This window comes from Lemur catta, chromosome 8, assembly GCF_020740605.2.
Source record: "Lemur catta isolate mLemCat1 chromosome 8, mLemCat1.pri, whole genome shotgun sequence".
Lineage (NCBI taxonomy): Eukaryota > Metazoa > Chordata > Mammalia > Primates > Lemuridae > Lemur > Lemur catta.
In genome coordinates, this window is record NC_059135.1 from 26,636,142 (window position 1) to 26,657,158 (window position 21,017).

Genomic DNA, 21,017 nt, shown 5'->3' on the forward strand with positions numbered 1-21,017 from the left:
TGTGGAGAAATCAAGAATAGGTGGACCCCAAAAGCCCTTGACACTGAGAACATTAATAACCTATAACAATGACACTGCTAAGAACTTCTACAGTGTAGGCCATTGAGGTGCCACAGTTATTGCTGATGGTGAACAAAGCTGTAGAAGCTGGATAAAAACTATTAACATTGCACCTATCCATAAACAGAGTTACAATATCCTCCCAACTGGCACACTAACCCCAACTGCAAGTGAAGTCTTTGTCTGCGAAAGCCACTCCAGAAAGTATGGAAGAGACAATAGTTCCACCATGTGCAAGACATCAATGCAGGGACACAAGAAATATAAAAAAGAAAAGAAATATGACACAACCACAGGAATATAACAACTCTCTAGTAACAGACCCCAATGGAAAAGAAATCAATAAACCCCTGGAAAAGGAATTCAAAATAATGATCTTAGGGAAACTCAGTAAGATACAAAAAAATATAAACAATTCAAGGAAATCAGAAAATGAACTGATGACATGAACAATAAATTCAACAGAGATAAAAATCATAAAAAAGAACCAAACAGAAACCCTGTAGCTAAGGAATTCAATGAATGAAATTCAAAATGTAACAGAGAACCTCAATAGCAGACTTGATAAAGCAGAAAAAAAAGAAACTCTGAACTTGAAGATAGGCCAATTGAAATTATCCAGTCAGAGGAAAAAAAAAAAATAAGAAGGAAAAAAAGTAAAGAAAGCCTACAAGACTTACCAGACATGAATGAACAAACAAATATTCATATTATGTGAATTCCCAAAGGAGAACACAAGGGCAAAGGCATATCATGAAATAATAGCTGGAAATTTCCCAAGTCTACGGAGAGATATGTACATTCAGATACAGGATGCTCAAAGATCATCAAATAGATTCAACCCAAAAAGGTCCTCCTGCTAGGCACATTATACTCAAATTGTCTAAGATCAAAGACAGAGAGAATTCTAAAAACAGCAAGAGGAAAGTGTCAAGTCACATATAAGAGAATCTCCACTAGACTATTAATAAAAGGATATTTCTTTGCAGAAAATTTACAGGCCAGCAATGGATGGGATAACATACTCAAAGTGCTGAAAGAAAAAAAAGAAATTTCAGCCAAGAATAGTATACCCAGCAAATCTATCCTTCAGAAATGAGAAAGAAACAAAACCTTGCTCAAACAAAACTTGAGGGAATTCATTACCACTAGGCCAGCCTTACAAGAAATGCTCAAAGGCATCCTACATCTGGAAGAAAAAAAGACAATAATCACTATAATGAAAACACACAGAAGTATAAAACTCACAGGTAGAACAGACACACAAAGGAGAAAGAGAAAAGAATCAAACGATCCCTGCAGAAAACCACCAAACTACAATGATAAATACTAAGATAGGAAGGAAGTAACAAAGAATATAAAAACAACCAGAAAGCAATTGACAAAAATGACAGGAGTAAGTCCTCACCTATCAAAAATAATCTTAAATGTAAACAGATTAAATTCCTTACTTAAAAGATACAGACTGGTTAAGTGAATTAAAAAAAAAAAAAGACCTAACCATATGCTGCCTACAAGAAACTTATTTCACTTGTAAAGACACACATAGACTGGGCCAGGAGCAGTGATGCATGCCTGTAGTCCCAGCTAATTGGGAGGCTGAGGCAGGAGGATCGCTTGAGCCCAGAAATTTGAGACCAGCCTGGGCAAAACAGTGAGACTCTCATCTCTTTTAAAAACAAAAACAAAAACACAAATAGACTGAAAATGAAAGGATGGAAAAAGATATTCCACGAAATGTAAACCAAAAGTGAACAAGAGTAGCCATGCTTATAGTAGATAAAACAGACTTTTAAGTCAAAACTATAAAATGAGACAAAAAAGTCATTATATAATGATAAAGAGATCAATTCAGCAAGAAAATATAACAATTATAAATATATATGCACCCAACAATGGAGCAGCCAGATATATAAAGCAAATATTAGATCTAAAGGGAGAGATAGACCCCAACACCATAATAGCTGGGGACTGCAATACCGACTTTCAGCACTGCACAGACCATCTAGACAGAAAATCAACAAGATATTGGATTTAAACTGCATTTTATACCGAATAGACCTACTAGACATTTACAGAACATTTCATCCAACAGTTTCCAAATACACATTGTTTTCATTAGCACATGGAACAGTCTCCAGGATGGACCATGTTAGGCCACAAAACAAGTCTCAACAAATTTAAAAGAACTGAAATTATATCAAGTATCTTTTCTGACCACAGTGAAATAAAACTAGAAATCAGTAACAAGCAGAACTTTCAAAATTGTGCAAATACATGGAAATCAAACGACATGCTCCTAAATGACCAATGGGTCAATGAAGAAATTAAAAAGTAAGTTGAAAAATTTACTGAAACACTGGCCAAGTACAGTGGCTTGCTCCTGTAATCCTAGCACTTTGGGAGGCCAAGGCAAGAGGATCCCTCAGGCCGGGAGTTCAAAACCAGTCTGAGTAACATAGAAGATCCTGTCTCTACCAAAAAATAAAAAAAATTAGCTGGGCATGGTGGTGCACACCTGTAGTCCTAGCTACTTGGGAGGCAGAGGCAGAAGGATTGCTTGAGCCTGAGAGTTTGAGGTCACAGTGAGCTATGATGATGCCACTGTACTTTAGCCCAGGCTCAGAGTGAGACCCTGTCTCAAATAAATAAATAAATAAATATTGAAACAGATGAGAACAGAAACACAACATACCAAAACCTATAGGGTACAGCAAAAGCAGTATTAAGAGCAAAGTTTATAGAAATAAACACCTATATCAAAAGAGTAGAAGGATTTCAAATAAACAATCTAACAATGCATCTCAAGGAACTAGAAAAGCAGAATAAACCAAAGCTAAAATTAATAGAAGGACATAACGATCAGAGCAGAATAAAATTTACAAAAAAATTCACAAGATCAACAAAACAAAGGTGGTTTTCTGAAAAGATAAACAAAACCAACAAACCATTGACTAGACTAACCAAGAAACGAAGAGAAAATACCCAAATAAATTAAATCAGAAATGAAAAGGAGACATCACAACTGATCTTTTGTATTTCTTCAAGACAGAAGAAATATAATTTCTTCTGTTTTTCCTCTAAGATCTCAAGGCCAACTTTCACCATTTTTATTCAACGTGGTACTTGAAGTCCTAGCCAGAGCAATTAGTCAAGAGAAAGAAATAGCATCTAAATTGGAGAGGAGAAAGTCAAATTGTCCGTTTGCAGATGACATGATCATACATAGCTGACCTCTGAATAACATAGGTTTGAACTGTATGGGTCCACTTCTACATGACTTTTCTCCTGCTTCTGCTGCCCCCAAGACAGCAAGACTAATCCCTTTTCTTCCTCTTCCTCCTCAGCCTACTCAACATGAGGACAACAAGGATGAATACCTTTATGATGACCCACATCCATTAATGAATCATAAATGTATTTTCTCTTCCTTATAATTTTCTTAACATTCTCTGCCTTACTTTATTATAAGAATACAGTAAATAATATATAACATATACAGAATATGTGTTAATCAATTTTTTATGTTACTGATAAAGGTTCTAGTGAACAGTGGGTTATTAGGAGTAAAGTTTTTAGAAAATCAAAAGTTATACATTGATTTTTGACTGCACAGGGCATCAGTGTTCCTAAGCCCTGTGTTGTTCAAAGGTCAACCGTAAATAGAAAACTGTAAAAGCTCCACCAAAAACTCTTAGGATTGATAAACAAATTCAGTAAAGTTGCAGGATATAAAATAAACATGCAAAAATCAGTTGTGTTTCCATATGTCAACAATGAACTAAGGAAAACGAAATCAAGAAAGCAATCCCATTTACAAGAGCTAGAAAAAAAAAATCTATGAGTAAGTTTAACCAAGAAGGGGAAAGATCTACAGGGAAAACGACAAAATACTGATGAAAGAAACTGAAGAGGACACCAAAAAATGGAAACATATCTCATCTTCACAGATTAGAAGAATTAATACTATCAAAATGACCATACTGCCCAAAGCAATCTATAGATTCAATGCAATTCCTATGAAAATCCCAGACATTCTTCACAGAAATAGGAAAAAATCCTAAAATTTGTATAGAATCACAGTAGACTCCAAATAACCAAAGCAACCCTAAGCAAAAAGAACAAACCTGGAGGCATCACACTACCTACATACACTCCAAAGCTACAGTAACCAAAACAGCATAAATAGACATACAGAGCAATGAAACAGAACAGAGAACCCAGAAATAAATCCATGTATTTACAGTCAACTGAATTTTTTTGTTTTTTTTTTTTTTGAGACAAAGTCTCACTCTGTTGCCCTGGCTACAGTGCCGTGGCATCAGCCTAGCTCATAGCAACCTCAAACTCCTGGGCTCAGGCAATCCTCCTGCCTCAGCCTCTGGAGTAGCTGGGACTACAAGCATGTACCACCATGCCCGGCTAATTTTCTTTTTCTATATATTTTTAGTTGTCCAGATAATTTCTTTCTATTTTTAGTAGAGACAGGGTCTCACTCTTGCTCAGGCTGGTCTCAAACTCCTGAGCTCAAATGATCTGCCCGCCTCAGCCTCCCAGAGTGTTAGAATTACAGGTGTGAGCCACCGTGCCCGGCCTACAGTCAACTGATTTTCAGCAAGAGTACCAAGAACATTGATTGGGGAAGGGAAAGTCTCTTTAATAAATGAAGCTGGGAAAACTGGATATCCATATGCAGAAAAGTGAAACTAGACCCCTATCTCTCACCATATATAAAAATCAACTCAGAATCAAAGACTTATATGTAAGACCCACAACTATGAAACTACTAGAAGAAAATATAGGAGATATGCTTCAGGACATTGGTCTGGGCAAAGATTTTATGGAAAAATCTCAAAAGCACAGGCAAAAAAAGCAAAAAGAGACAAATGAAATTATATCAAACTAAAAAGCTTCTGCACTACAAAGGACAATCAACAGTATGAAGAAACAACCTGCAGAATGGGAGAAAATATCTCTGAACTATTCATCTGACAGGAGATTAATATCCAGAATATACAAGGAACTCAACAACAAAAAAACAAATAATCTGATTAAAAAATGGGCAAATAAGCTGAACAGACATATCTCAAAAAAGACATATAATGTTCAACAGATATATAAAAAAATTCTCAACATCACTAAGTACTAGGAAAATGGAAGTCAAAACCACCATGAGATACAATCTCACCCCAGTTAGAATGGCTACTGTCAAAAAGACGAAACATAATAAATGCTGGCCAGGATATGGGGAAACGGGAACTCTTATACGCTATTAGTGGGAATCTAAATTAGTATGGCCATTATGGAAAATAGAATGCAGATTCCTCAGAAAACTAAAAACTGAACTATAATATGATCCAGCAAACTCACTAGTGGGTATTCACCCAAAGGAAAGAAAATCAGCGTATCAACGAGATATATGCATCCCTATGTTTACTGCAGCATTATTCACAACAGCCAACATATGGAATCAATCTAAGTGTCCATCAACAAATAAATGGATAAAGAAAATGTGGTGTGTAAACACAATGGAATACTATTCGGCCATAAAAAAGAATAAAGTCCTGTCACTTTTGGCAACATAAATGAGCCTGAAGGACATTATGTTAATGGAAATAAGTTATATGTTAGTAAGTTATGTTCTCTCTCATATGTGGGAGCTAAAAAAATTGTACTCATTGAAGTAGAGAGAATAATAATGGTTACTAAAAGTTGGAAAGGGTGGTGGGGAGGGTTAGGGAGAGGATGATTAACAAATACAACCTCGAGGTCAGGAGTTCGAGACCAGCCTGAGCAAGAGCAAGACCCCTGCCTCTACTAAAAATAGAAAGAAATTAGCTGGACAACTAAAAATCTGTATAGAAAAAATTAGCCGGGCATGGTGGCGCATGCCTATAGTCCCAGCTACTCAGGAGGCTGAGGCAGAAGGATTGCTTGAGCCCAGGAGTTTGAGGATGCTGTGAGCTACGCTGACGCCACGGCATTCTAGCCTGGGCAACAGAGTGAGACTCCGACTCAAAAAAAAAAAAAATACAAAATCACAGAGTAATAAGTTCTACTGTTTTACAGCATGGCAGGGTGCCTATAGTTAGCAACAATTTATTGTATATTTTCAAACAGCTAGAAGAGAGGATTTTGAATGTTCCCAAAACAAAGAAATAATAAATATTTGAGATGATGGGTATGCTAATTACCCTGATTCGATCACTACACATTATAGGTATACGTGTATCAAAATATCACACGGTACCTCATAAATATGTACAATTATTGTGTCAATTTAAATAAAAGCAAATAAATTATATACACACATTAAGTCCAATATGGCAGCACAAGGAGAACACTGATAAGCATGAATTTCAATAGGATTTGCGTGAAATAAAGTTAATTTTATAGACTCAAAAATAATGAAATTAGACCCCATCTCATAGCATATATAAAAATTAACTCAAAATGAATCAAAGACCTAAATGTAGGAGCAACTATAAAACTCTTAGAGGAAAATATAGGCATAAATCTTCATGACCTTAGATTAGGCAATCCTTCTGACACCAAAATCACAAGTAACAAAAGAAAAAAATAAATTCAACCGTAGTGAAATTCAAAACTTTTGTGTATCAAAGCATACTATCAAGAAAGTGAAAAGACAACCCACATAATGGAAGTATTTGTAAATCACGTATCTAATGAGAGTCTAGTATCCAGAATATATAAAGATTTTTATAACTCAACAATAAAAAGACAAATAACACAAAAATTGGCAAAAGATTTGAATAAGCATTTCTCTAAAGAAAATATACAAATGGCCAGTAAGCACATGAAAAGATACTAAATGTCATTAGTCATCAGGGAAATGCAAATCAAAGCCACAATGAGATACTACTTCACATCCACTAAGATGGCTATAACCAAAAAAAAAAAAAAAAAAACTCACATAATAACGAGTACCAGCAAGGATGTAGACAAACTGTAATTCTCATGCATTGCTGGTGGTAAGGTAAAATAGGAAGAACAGTATATCCATTTTGGAAAACAATGAAGTAGATTCTCAGAAAAGTTAAACACAGGGTTACCACATGACCCAACAATTCCACTCATATATATATATACCTAAGAACTGAACATGTATGTCCACACAAAAATTTGAAGACAAATATCCACAGCAACATTATTCATAATAGCCAAAAAGTAAAAAACAACCCAAATATCCATCAATTGCTGAATGAATAAAAATGTAGTATGTCTATATAATGGAGTATTATTCAGCCATAAAAAAGCAGTAAGGGGCCGGGCACGGTGGCTCACGCCTGTAATCCTAGCACTCTGGGAGGCCGTGGCGGGTGGATCGCTCAAGGTCAGGAGTTCGAGACCAGCCTGAGCAAGAGTGAGACCCCGTCTCTACCAAAAAAAAAAAAAAATAGAAGGAAATTAGCTGGCCAACTAAAATACATATATAGAAAAAATTAGCCGGGCATGGTGGTGCATGTCTGTAGTCCCAGCTACTCGGGAGGCTGAGGCAGTAGGATCGCTTAAGCCCAGGAGTTGGAGGTTGCTGTGAGCTAGGCTGACGCCACAGCACTCACTCTAGCCGGGGCAACAGAGCAAGACTCTTTCTCATAAAAAAAAAAAAAAAAAAAAAAGGAATAAGGTAGTGATGCATGCTACAACAGATAAACCTTGAAAATATTATGCTAAATGAAAAAAGCCAAAAACAAAAGGCCATACAGTATATGATTCCATTTATATGAAATATCCAGAATAGGCAAATCCATAGAGACAGAAAATAGATTAATGGTTGCCAGGGGCTGGAGGTAGAAGAGAGTAGGGAATGACTGCTTCATTGGTACAGGGTTTCCTTTTAGGATGATGAAAATGTCCTGGAATTAGACAGCAGTGATGGTTGTATCACTTTGTGAATACCTAAAAATAATTGAATTATATACTTTAAAAAGGTGAAATTTATGGTATATGAATTATGTCACAATAAAAAAATAAATTTAGGCTGGGTGTGGTGGCTCACACCTGTAATCCCAGCACTTTGGAGGCTGAAGTGGAAGGAATGCTCAACGCCAGGAGTTCAAGACCAGCCTGGGCAACATAGCAAGATGCTATCTCTACGAAACATTTAAAAAATTAGCCAGGTGTGATGGCAGGCACCTGCAGTCCCAGCTACTTGGAGGCTGAGATGGGAGGATCATGTGAGCCCAGGAGTTTGAGGCTGTAGTAAGCTCTGATGGCAACACTGAACTCTAGCCTGGGTGACAGAATGAGACCCCATTTCTTTAAAAATAAAAAAAAAGATAAAAAACAGAAACTAAATAAAAAAAAAACTCTATATCAACTATTCTTCCTATAACAGCCAGAATGAATTGTTTAAAATACAAGCTTGATGATTTAATTCCTCTGCTTGGAACTTTTGAGATGCCTTCCCATTTCACTTGGAATAAAGTTCAAAGTCTTTACCTTAGCCTATGATGCCTTACAAAATCTACTTCTCTGAATTCTCTGCCTATTATCATCATCTACCTCTGTACCCCCACTGCAGCCACACTGGCCTTCTGGCTTTTGGTTAGCGTGCCAACCACTCTTCAGCCTCAAGGTCTCTGTCCTTATTCTCTCTTTCCTCTCCCTGGAAACTCTTCCTCAAAATAAATGTAAGCCTGGCACCCAAACTTCATTCAAATCTCAACTCAATGTCACTTCCTTAAAAAGGCCTTACCTGGCCACCCTACCCCTTTGTTAGGAAATAGGCTAATAGACGTGAAAAGTTTCAGAGGTTTTGCCGGGCTTTGCCTTGAAGGAATCTGTGGACAAGTTAGTTCACAAAACAGAAGCTGCTTCCAACAAGGGAGGCATTGTCAGAGGACGTTTGCAAAGCAATGTTTCTTCTTTGCTGCCGGCCATCACCTTGAGCTTTTTTGCAAGGCAGAAGCTCCGTTTGGGTCCTTGGTGGAGAAGCTGATTAAAAATGCCTGCCCAGCAGATAACATGCAGCTGGAACTATCCTAGACTTCAAGGCTATTCCTGCTTCACTCCTGACTACATGTCTCTGTGTTTAGAAGAAGTAGATTAGAGTAGTATACAGACTCAGTGTTCCCATTTTATACATTTTATCTTTTTAATTTGTATGCTCAGCTAGGTCTGTTTCTAACTTAGGGCTTAACATGCCTATCATAGAAAAATTTTATAACCGTCTATTCTTGTAGACAGAATTAGGTAAGGCTCCCCTGGAAATCTCAAAAAATGGGCTGTACACATAATTCTCTAACAAAAGACAACTATTTGCTGTAACAATAAATACTGATGTGGGATTTCAGTCAGTGTCTCACAGCTCACAGGAAGGCTGGAGACCCCCTAATTGCCCTATTATTTAAACTGCACTTTGTTTCCATCTCAATCATTTCTCCGTCTATATTATTTCTTTATTTCCTATTATTTCCAAATCCCTTGTGACAATCCTGACTTGGGGCCTGTTTTGCTGGGAGAGTAGCTAACTCCTGGCACTCCTTCCCTATTTTATTTTCCTCATAACATTTATCAAACTCTGACATATTATATACTCAATCAATATAATTATTTATTTTCTGTCTTACTACATTATATAAGCTCCATGAAAAGAAAGCTTTGGTTTTGATTATGGTCACATTCCCAGAACCTTAAATGGTGCTTGCCAACTAGGAGCTTCTCAATATAATCTGGTCAATGAAAGAATAAATGAATTTGATAAGATATAAAAGAGAAAGTCGTAACTAGGTCCTTGGGATGTCACCATATTAACAGATACCTCTCACCTGCTCCAGGTTAGGATACAGCACACGGCAATAGCTGCAATATCCTTGTTTCCTCTGCATCTTGAATAACCAAAGTCAGAAGACTACTGTCCTTAATACTCAAACTGAAAAAAAAGAAAAATGGCCAAATCATGGTAATTCCTTACTATCATGAGGAAAATGGCTATGATAATTATCAGGAAACAGAAATTCACTCTTGGGTCCTTTCAACTCCTGTTTCCAGTGAGCTATTGAATCAATCAGCAAGTCCGGAGTAAAGATGAAAACTATCCACCTTCTGAAAGAACAGCGTGTTGCCAATAAGGGAAGATTAGATAACTAAATTTTTTTAATCAATTTTCTGATAACTCATTAGAAATATTAGAAACTGATTCAAGGGGGGGAAGGTGGGAAAGGAGTGAGGGATAAAAATCCACCTATCAGATACAATGTACACTATTCTGGTGACGGGTACACTGAAAGCCGATACGGGTACACTTCAGCATGATACAATTCATCCACATACCCCATAAATTTTTTGAAATTAAAAGAAAAGAAATTGATTCAGTAAAAAATACAGTATTCAATTTGTAAAGATAATTACTACTGCTAAAATATTACTATAGTGTATTTTCTAGACTCTAATGGAGCTCATTAATTTTCCCATCATGTTTCTATACAAAATTCCAGATTATCTGAACTCTGAGTGTCATATATAATATCTAATTCTCTGTCATAAGAGTAAAGATACCACACAGCATCTTCTGCTTCGTTCACAAAGACGCAGATTTAAAAATAATTTATCCAACAAAGGTGCTAAAAATCAAAATAAGTTAGCCTCTGAAATGAAAGACATTTCTGACAATTACATACGCCAAATATATATGAGAAATTTTTTCCTACCGGTGTTTTGAGATTTCTCTGCAAATAGTTTCCCAGTTTCTACCTATCTAAGATTATAATCCTTCAACATAACATACTGCAGTGGTTCCCAAACCAGGCTGATGCCAAAATCATCTCCCAAATTCTGAGTTAATAGAGCTTAGAGCCCAAGATTCAGAATTTTTAAAATTCTCCAGGTCATTTTGATGCTCAGCCAATTTATTAACAGATATGATGTATGTATAGTTTATGATTATTGTAAGTAAAAAATTTAATACAATGCAGTGGGTTTTTTTTTTTTGCTGTTTTATTAAACTGAAAATAGAACTGCAAATAATTTTGTCAAGTTTCTAATCCTAATTATTTTAAACATTTTTTTCTGTTGGAAAATATCTAACAATCATTCTGTAATGTGTTATGACTGTTCCTGAATAAGATTTTTCTGTAATGAAAAAATTTAGTCATTAAAACCAATAACTAAAAAATGAAATCATAGCCTTAAAACCAATAAGATGAGAATATAAAAGCTTCATTAAGTCTAAATCTTATAACAATCACTTACCTATTACTTTTTATTATGAGAACGTTTGATGTTCTGACTTCCCACATTTATGGGGAAAATTAATCAATTAAACCAGTCTCTGAAATAAAGAATATGTAAGATATTACTTAAAATTTGGTCTTTTTGCCCATTAATTTACTTCACTTGTTAACCTGAAGCAACAAAAAGAAACGAAGTTTTATTTTATTTTTTTTTTTGCTGCTTCTCACGTCCTGCTCCAGGGAGAAAGGAGCCAAAGTTTTATTTTAAGTTGTAATTTATAGATAAGGCAATTTTCAGGCTAAGAGAACCCTAGAGCTTAAACCTAAACTTTGAAAATCACAAATTAACGAACTTCTTAATTATTTACTGAAAATATAATTAAAATTTGAATGAAAGACAAAATGAAACTATGAGTCTACAATCACACACATATAAATTAAATACTTAAAATTTATTTTTTATATATATTTAGCCCTTATGGCCTTTAAACTCTGTGGCACTATCACCTGCTCTATCTATCATTTCTAGTGCCACAATGACAGTGAATTACAACGAACCAGAAGCATGTGTTGGCATTTTAAAAAATTCACTACACAGTGGCTCACGCCTGTAATCGTAGCACTCTGGGAGGCTGAGGTAGGCAGATCGCTTGGAGCTCAGGAGTTTGAGACCAGCCTGAGCAAGAGCAAGACCCCGTCTCTACTAAAAAAAAAAAGAAAGAAAGAAAGAAATTAGCTGGACAACTAAAAATATATAGAAAAAATTAGCTGGGCATGATGGCTTCATGCCTGTAGCCCCAGCTACTTGGGAGGCTGAGGCAGAAGGATTGCTTGAGCCCAGGAGTTTGAGGTTGCTGTGAGCTAGGCTGATGCCACAGCACTCTAGCCCGGCAGCAAGAGTGAGACTCTGTCTCAAAAAAAAAAAAAAAAATTCACTTGTCAAGACCCCATGTACTTACCAAATTAAAATCTAGGAGCAGAAGGGGGCAGGTACATGCATATTATGCATATGCCCAAGGTGATTCTGACATAAGTTGATACAATGACATCAGTTATCATTCTTTATGAACTAGTAAAATTCCTTCTTATTAAAAGGATCATTTCTTTAGGGTCTGGGATTATTTTACTTTGCATGACTGAATGGTTCTTTTTACACAAACTCTGAATTCTATTAGAGCCTGGTATTTTTATAAAGTAAATTATTTACCTTGAGCAGAAAAGGTCAGGTATTTCATCAGCTATATTAGTCCTGGAAAATATCTGTAAATTAAAACAAAACTATTTTTTTAAAAAGTTAAGTCCCACAAGTGTTTATCATTGACCCAGGTACCCCTAAGTCATATGTAAGTTTGAAAAGGGACACAATTATGTTTCCAATAATAGAAGAAAACATATAACTTTTGAACTCAAAGCACCTTACATACTATCACTCACTGAACCTCATACTATGACCTCCTAAGGTGCTCTGTAGTAGAGTGACTATGGGAGCCTACCTAGTCCACCAACAAACACGGAAGGTCTCTGGGTTCCTGGGACAATAGCTATAAAAGAATATAAGGCACAACTGTGCCTCTGATAAGGTTAAGAACGAAATGTTGTCAAATCCAAAGTAAGCGTCACGAGAAACATTTAATTTCATTTAAAAATATATGAAATTAAGTTTGGGTCCTGGAACAAGCACCCAACTCTCAGGTATCATGTTAGTTTTAATGAAAAATATTGTCAGTTCTTTATCATCTGTCTCTAGCAATGCACAATTAAGCAGAACAGCGGTTTTTTTTTTTTATTCCTCTGCATTATTGTGGGCAAAGTGTTGCCCCTTATCCAGATCAGTGGTTAACAAATTCCAACATTTGGGCTCAAAATTTTAAGCACCTACCCTGTGCAGAGCTCCATGCTACAAGCTTTAAGGGATGAAGACAAATACGAGACAAGTGTTCTTGCCCTCAAAATTTTTAAAATGAAATTGGGTAATTAATGCAAAAGGAGGTGCTGCCTGAGAAATGCCTAAGCAAAAATATTAAGCGTTAATGGGTTCGACTGCAAAGTTTAGTTTTAGCTGAAGTGACCAGAGATGCCACAGTGGATATGGTTTTTTAACCAGATACTGGAAAATAGGTAGGATTTGCTTACACAAAGGTATGCCAATTAACAAACAAGCAAAGGTACAAAAGCAAGAAAGCGGGAGGTACATTTGGAGATAAGTCAACAAGTTCAGCTGAATCTAATAAGGTTTTATATAAGAATTTAAGGGGCAAAAAAAAAACAAGAAAAGAAGATTGAGTTTTGACAAGGTAGGATTCAAAAGTAGACTAAAGAATTTAGACTGTATCTTAAGCAGTGTGGAATTTCTTTTGTTAATAGGTATACCCAAAGAGTGCTTTAAGAAAATTCTGGAACAATGATTCTCTCCCATTCAAAGGAGCTTTTCAAAGGGCAAGGAATGTACTGTTAACTACTCAGCACCATTTCCTAGAATACTGGAGAATTAGTTAATACGCAAAATATCCAAGTTCAAAGAGTCAGTATCCCTTAAAGCCGAGCCTCATTTATGCTTATAAAATAGGAAAACACACATTTTAATTTTTTCTTTAGAAATTACTTTTATTAATTTTTATTACAAAAGTAAAATATTATAGCACAATTATAAAAATAAAGAAGAGATTAAAAATCAGCCATAATCCCACTACCTACTATTAACATTTGTCATATATTCTTCTTGTTCTCAACATGGTTTTACAAAAATGGAATGGTACTGTATATTCTATTCTGTAAGCACCCTTTCTCATTTAACCATATACAGTGAGTCCCTTTATATGTCATTATATATATTTCCAAAACAAAATGTTTAATAATTGCAGAGTATTTCATTTAATCGGGGTAAGATAAAAGCCCTCTTACTTGAAAAGAACAGGTAGTTGGCAAATTAACCTCTAAAAGTCAGTCAATAAGATGATTTTTAAAATACTTAGACACATAACCTTAATATTTTATTATTTAACACATACAAATGTATATATGTTTGATTTAAGGTCAAGTTGGGCTTTTTTGTTTCCTTGGTATTTTGGGTTTCGGGTTTGTTTTTTTTGTGTGTGAACAGGTTAGCTAGCGTTCCAAGTCATGTTTTTTCATAAACTACATCGTAATTCACCCTAGAGTTTTCCATTTTCATTCCTTTAAAGCAGGGCAAGAATCAAAAGACATTTTCAAATCTGAAAGCAGAATTAGGACTAAGATTTTTTCCCAACCTTTTACAGCTGTCACACCCAGTTAAGTACTTTTACTGTAACAAAGCCTTTTTTTTTGGTCCAAAGCATTCAATTTATTTTTCATAAAAATAATAATGTATTTAAAATGATAGTGTTCACTCTCTTATTTCCCTGGTTTATGAACCACCAGAGATGACTTCAGTACAACTGTCTCAGAAATGAAGTTGCATTTTGTTTTGTTAAGGAATATTTTTTGCAAACCTGAGATCTGTACCAACTACAGAGGTAAACACCAATAAAAAATATTGCTGAAATGATCTTGTAAACCTGAGATCTGTACCAACTACAGAGGTAAACACCAATAAAAAATACTGCTGAAATGAGTCTGAAGTTGTAGTGTGTTTCTCAAACTGAGTGCGACACTGTAATAAAAGCTAACAAAATCCAGAATCCTCATGGGAAATATTTTTCAATTGCCTGACTAGGGAGACATGAACTTAATAAAAAATAAGTAAGAAAGACAATAGTAGGGCATTCGGGTTTTTGAATAGGGCAATCTAAATTACGTCTAGCAGTAGGGGAATAACTGCAAAGCAATCACAAAACAATGGCCAAATGATATGAAAAGACCATTTTTATTCAGCGTCAGTTTCTCTACACAACGCTATTAACTAATTTTCTGTTTTCCAATTTTTTGGATTATCCACACTATGCTGGCTTTCCTCTGGTGACAAGCATTATCCTGGACACCTCCATTCAGTCTTAATAAAATAATAATAGCTAACACTTAGTGGGTACTTAATCTGAGCCAGGCATCCCGTCAACAGCTTCATAATGCATTATCTCATCTAAATAACAAATAGCTTTATAAAGTAGGTGCCAAGATAATTCCCACTTAACAAATCAGGAAACTGTGGTTTAGAAAGAATAGGTATCTTGTCACAGGTCTGTCTCACACCAATAACCAGTGTAGCTGGGGTCTGATCCTAGCTCAATTTAAGCAGTTATGTTTTAACACCTCTTAAATTCCATAAAAGGTTTCCTTTCTGTATTTTTAGGAATGCTAATTGATTGTTTTAATATTAGGTGAAAACAAATAATTAGGAATCTAATTTGCCTCAATAAACAGTGTCACTATTTCAGAGAAAAAAATAAAACCTACGTTTATTTTAATTGCATCATTGCTCTCATTCTAAGTGCTGACGGTACCTTGGATTATTGACTTTCAAAATTATTTAGCATTACACACAGGAAGCAAAATATTTTATATTACAACCCAGCACACACACACAGGCACACATGCACAGTTAAAATATTTTTCACAAAACAATACTCTCGCTACATGTAATGCATTCTAGTATTTTCTATGCTATCTTATTTCTTTTTTAAAAAATGCTCGTCATTACCCACTAAATTAATTTCAAAACTCACTAATGGATTGAAAACTGCAGATTGAAGAAATAACGACTTCAAATTTTTAAGCACAGTAAACAATATTCTACAAAAATCGATTATCATCCCCGAATTCAGCTTACTTGTATCCAAATCACCAACCACTGCAGTAATACTTTATCAGATCTCTAACGAGTTGCTTTCTTGCCTTCTGTGCTTTGGGTTCAAATGACACAGAAAAAGTCTTCGATGTATTAAATGCAAAAAGGTCAAATAAATATCCCTTATGTAACACACGTATATATGTTTATATATTCATCAAAGAGAAAGGAAAGATACACCCCGAATTGTTAATAATTTCTCTTGAGGATGAGATTGCTACAGGCTTTCTCCGTTCCCCCAAGCCCCCAGCATATAATTGCTGTTTAAAAAAAAAAGAGAGAGAAAGATAACTTCCATTTTGAGAAATAAAAAAACGTTTTAGTCCCTTGAGCACCAGTATCTTGTTATGCATTTCTTCCACGAACTACCAATAATCATCGCGTCGGGTAATCGCAGGAGCTGGAAAAGGGCCTTCTTAGAAGCAAGTAAAAACGATGGCGTAGTATGACCAGATTTACACAACTGTTGCACGACGGTAGTAAAATTATCATTAACACAAAAATCGAACGTTTCCAAAATAAACTCTACTCGCCAGAGACTGGTAAAGGCCTAAATCTGGGGACAGTTGGACACAACACAGGGCACTGGGGGAAGGGGGTGTGTGGACAGGTGGCTCCGGACCGCGGCCCCACAGGTTGCCCAGACAACTCTCCGCGGGGACGCAGCCCTAAATCCGATCTCCGCAGGCCGCCCCGTCCCCAGACCCCGGCCCAAGGCCTGATCCTCTGGCCCCTCCGACCGCGCGCCCCTCCGACCCCTGGCCCCAGACAGAAGCGCAATTTAGCCTGCGCCCACCTTCTCCCCTCGCCCCAGCCACCTCGATCCCGGCCCGGAGTCGCCAATCCCGCTCACGCAGCAGGGGCAGAAAAGAGACTCGGGGTGAGGGGAAGCCGAGGACCTGCGCAGCGGTGCTGGAACCCGGCAAGCGATCGGCGCGTCTCTCCCGAGGCAGAAGGCGCCCGGGGCGCTAGGCGAGCAGGCCCCGCCCGCGGGCGTCGCCCCGGTCCGCGCCGCCCCGCCCCGTCCCGGCCCCGGCACTCACCTCCGCGGAGGCCGCCCTGATTCCTTCCGGGCCGCTGTGGAGACCGAAGACCAGGCTGGGTGCTCGCCCTTCTGATTCCGGGTCCGCGGCGGCGCCTGGACCCCCGGCCGTCCAGAGAGCCGCGGCCCTCCGTCCACGGAGCCAGGGCTGAGAGCCGCCGGCCACTCCGGCCTGGAGGGGAGCGCAGAGCCGGAGCGCGTGTCGCAGGACACGAGCTCCCAGTAGCGACTGGACTCACGCAAGCATCCAAGGCAACGTGGCGTTGCAGCTCCGATGGAGGTTTGACGTCAGGCAAGGTGCGAAAACCGGGCCCCTTCTGACGCAGGAGCAGCGGGACCGCCCCCTGCCCGCCCACCCACTCACTCGCCCCGGCGGAGGAGCCCCTTTCCTCCCCGCTAGGATCTCTTAAAGCGGACACTTCCTCCCTGGTCAGGGCCCCACTCCGGAGCTTATGAAATCAATCCTGTTCCAACCACAACGACTAGGCTCATAGCGCAGTTAAGATGCGAGATAAAGACCAAGGTTTTAGCATTTAAGGCCCGAATAAAAATTGCTTGCCAATTCAAAGCAACATCTGAATGGAGAAAAGAAAATGGGGCTAAGGCTGGCTGTTTGCGCTGTTCCCATGCGTTGCACAGTGAGGTGCATCTCACAAAAGCTCCTGTTGAATGAGCGCTTACTCTGTTGTAAGGCGCTGTTTAAGGTTTATGTATACATTCCTGCATTTCTCTTCTGAGTAACTCTACGATGACTGCTATTATTATCCCTGTTTGGCAAATGAGAAAACCGAGGCTTAAAGAAGTTAGGTATTCAAAGACCTACACTGCACATTAAAGTGTTCTGAATATTAACAACCATTTGGTCATACAAGTGTATTTTCTTGCTATCCATTATGAATGTATGAGCAAAAACAAACAGTTTAAGTGTAATGGGGACACAAGCCTAAATCACGCTACTGAATATATAATCTTTGATAAGAAAAATAATCATATTTAAAATGCAGAGGGCTCTGTTGGAGAGCTTATATCTAGTGTAAAAATAATCTTAGAATGAGCTACTTTGTTCTTTGGTTGTTGCTGTTATTATCGTTTCCCGTTTTTAATGAGCGTGTGATTTTTTTCCCTTTTTTCTTTTTATTAACTTGTCCGTTGCTTTTGCTTCCATTGTTTCCATTCTTTGTGTATTTCTCAGCTGTTGCCTCCCCCACTACATCTTTCTTTCACTTTAAACCTGGGCTGTTTCAACCGTTTGACTCCTTCAGATTTAACACATCAAAACGTACTGATTTCTTTTAAGGCAAGCTCTTTCCACATCCCAACCTTGGAATTAGTGAAAGAAAACTCATTTACATTAAGCCAGCCACCATGATGTTACGTATTTCACATGTGCTTTTAACATCTCTGAAACTAGGATGCATATTACAAACTCTGATCTCTTAATGTTGTTGACCTGCTAGCAGTACACATAGTTGTCATTACCTCCACACACTAAAACTTGGATGTTGCTGTGCGGATTGTCCTCATTTCAACAGAGTTTTAAGCGCATTGTTTAATAAAACCGACAACCCTAAGAGGAAGGGAATTAACAGACTTAGGAGTCTCTCAAACTTGAAGAGAGATTTTCCTACAGAAAGAAGATTTTCCTGGAGAAGATTATTTTCCTAGGACCAAAAAGAGATTCCTCAGCATTTAGAGAGAGATGGGACTGGCTAAGAGCTATTAGACTTCTGGGAGCCCTGAGTTGCTCAGGAAGTACATTAGTTCTTAATGCATTTTGGGAACCTGTATCTAATAGTTAAATAATGAGCCTAATCACCCCTTAAAAAATGTGAAATAACGTGGGTATTATTTCTGATAGCCCGATTAGTCAATTACAACCCCCTGTAGGTTTCAGTCCAAAACACCAGGAAGAAAGAAACAAGTCTGGATGTTACCTGAAAACCTGCAGTTGACATCTTCAGGCTAGATCAAGAACATGCCAGCATCAAAACGTAGAGAATAAGGTCAACTACTTGGAAGAAATCCTGGATTCAATAATGGAGCACTCTTAAGATGTGCTGCATCACCAACATTTTTGGTGACACAGAAGATAGAAAACCATAGCCATCAACAACTGATTAAAAAAGTGGTTCATTTCCCTGTTCCACGTGGATGACAAAAAAAAAAAAGAAAGAAAGAAAGAAAAAAAAGTGATTCACAAAAGTTGAGCTCGGAATGTGAAGAAGTTTCTGGAATACTTTTAACCAATTTTACTTATATTCCCCCCGTTTGTATTTTTTTTTTTTTTTTTTGGAGACACAGTCTCACTCTGTCGCCCTGGGTAGAGTGCTGTGGCGTCATCTGGAGCCACAATGCCCAGCTAATTTTTCCATTTTTTTTGTAGAGACGGGTCTCGCTCTTGCTCAGACTGGTCTCAAACTCCCGAGCTCAAGCAATCCTCCCCGCACTGGCCGCCCAGAGTCCTAGGATTACAGGTGTGAGTCACCCACCCGACCATATTTCCCTTTTAATGCATGCACAAGATTGCTACGTAATAAATAATCTGTCTCAAGTCTGAGAGAGCTCTTTTATCAAGTATGAAATAAAAATGCTAAATTACAAGAAATCACTTTTCTTCCAACATGATGTTATCATAAAACATTGGAATACCATCCTGCATCAGATTATCAGTCTAGTCAGACCAGATTTCTGTCTAGTGGCAATGGGTACATTTTGTGGGAGAGCATAATTACCTATAAGGTTAAGCTCAAAAAGTTACAATTTCTCCCTAATCTTTTATTAACCCATTACAGATATAAACACATTTACTCAGCAAATACTTATTTAAAGGACCCTAGGGATCAAGACTGGGCTTGAATGGACCCTATTTCCTTCCTAACATAGTTGGTCTAAGGAGAAAAAAGCCTCCTACTTACGTGTTATTTCATGTTCTTCCTTCTTTAAAGGAACAATAAAAGCTGCTCTTTTATGTCTAGAAATCATTCCAATAATGCCTATATTTTGTAAGCTGTTTAAATTGACGTTTGGCTAATAATGTCTTAAGGAAAAGGATATAGGGAAAACCCAGATCTCACTGCAGAGTCATAAAAGAATTTAAATTCCATCAACTTAGAGTTTGGGTTATTTTTCCCCAAAATTCTATTACTCTGTACTTCATTTTGCCTATTCACAGTCAAGTGAGGTCATTATGAAGCTTCTACACATTAGCATTTCACCTCTTTAAAAAATACAGTGTCATCTTTAAGCATAAAGGGATTCAATCATATTTAAATCATAATTTAAAAATTAACACAAATGATCCCAAAAATCTCCATTTTTGTCTTCCTGATTACTCCATATAAGATAGTCAAAAATTTCATTCACAACATAGAGGGAAAGATGGTAGCGCTAATGTCCTCACATTACTGGTTGTTGGAACAAAAAGGATGATGGAAAAAATACAAGTTAAAGTATATGGCTGGAGGTGGCTCACGCCTGTACTCCTAGCAATCTAGGAGGCCAGTGGGAGGATCGCTTGAGCTCAGGGATTACAGATCAGCCTGAGCAACAGCGAGACTCCGTCTCCACAAAAGACAGAAAATTAGCCAGGCGTTGTGGCGCGCGCCTGTAGTCCCTCCCAGCTACTCGGGATGCTGAGGATCGCTTGAGCACAGGAGTTTTAGGTTGCTGTGAGCTACAATGACACCACTGCACTCTACCAAGGGCGACAAAGTGAGACTCTGTCTCAAAATAAGTAAATAAACAAAGTATATGCCTTAAAGTTGCAGAGGTATACTGTGGATTATATGGAGAATGGCAGTATAACTAGTGTGGGGAGGGGAGTGCAGAGGGAGATTGTGCAAATGAATTAAAGCCTCATCTATCATATAGAAATTTAATATGTAATGTCTGTAAAGTCAGCAAATCACTAAATACCAATATAAATCTTTTTTTAAAAATATAAACATAAGATGATCTA

At 37.5% G+C, this 21,017-nt stretch overlaps 1 protein-coding gene across 1 annotated transcript in view; it reads right to left on the bottom strand.

Moving 5' to 3' along the window:
* The window catches only part of ZDBF2 (zinc finger DBF-type containing 2), a 31,707-nt gene extending 21,841 nt beyond the window's left edge, over positions 1–9,866 (bottom strand). The window contains exon 1 of the mRNA XM_045560259.1: positions 9,852–9,866. The gene's annotated coding sequence lies outside the window, so the exon portion shown is untranslated. The remainder of the gene's footprint in view (positions 1–9,851) is intronic.
* Positions 9,867–21,017: the final 11,151 nt, after the last annotated feature.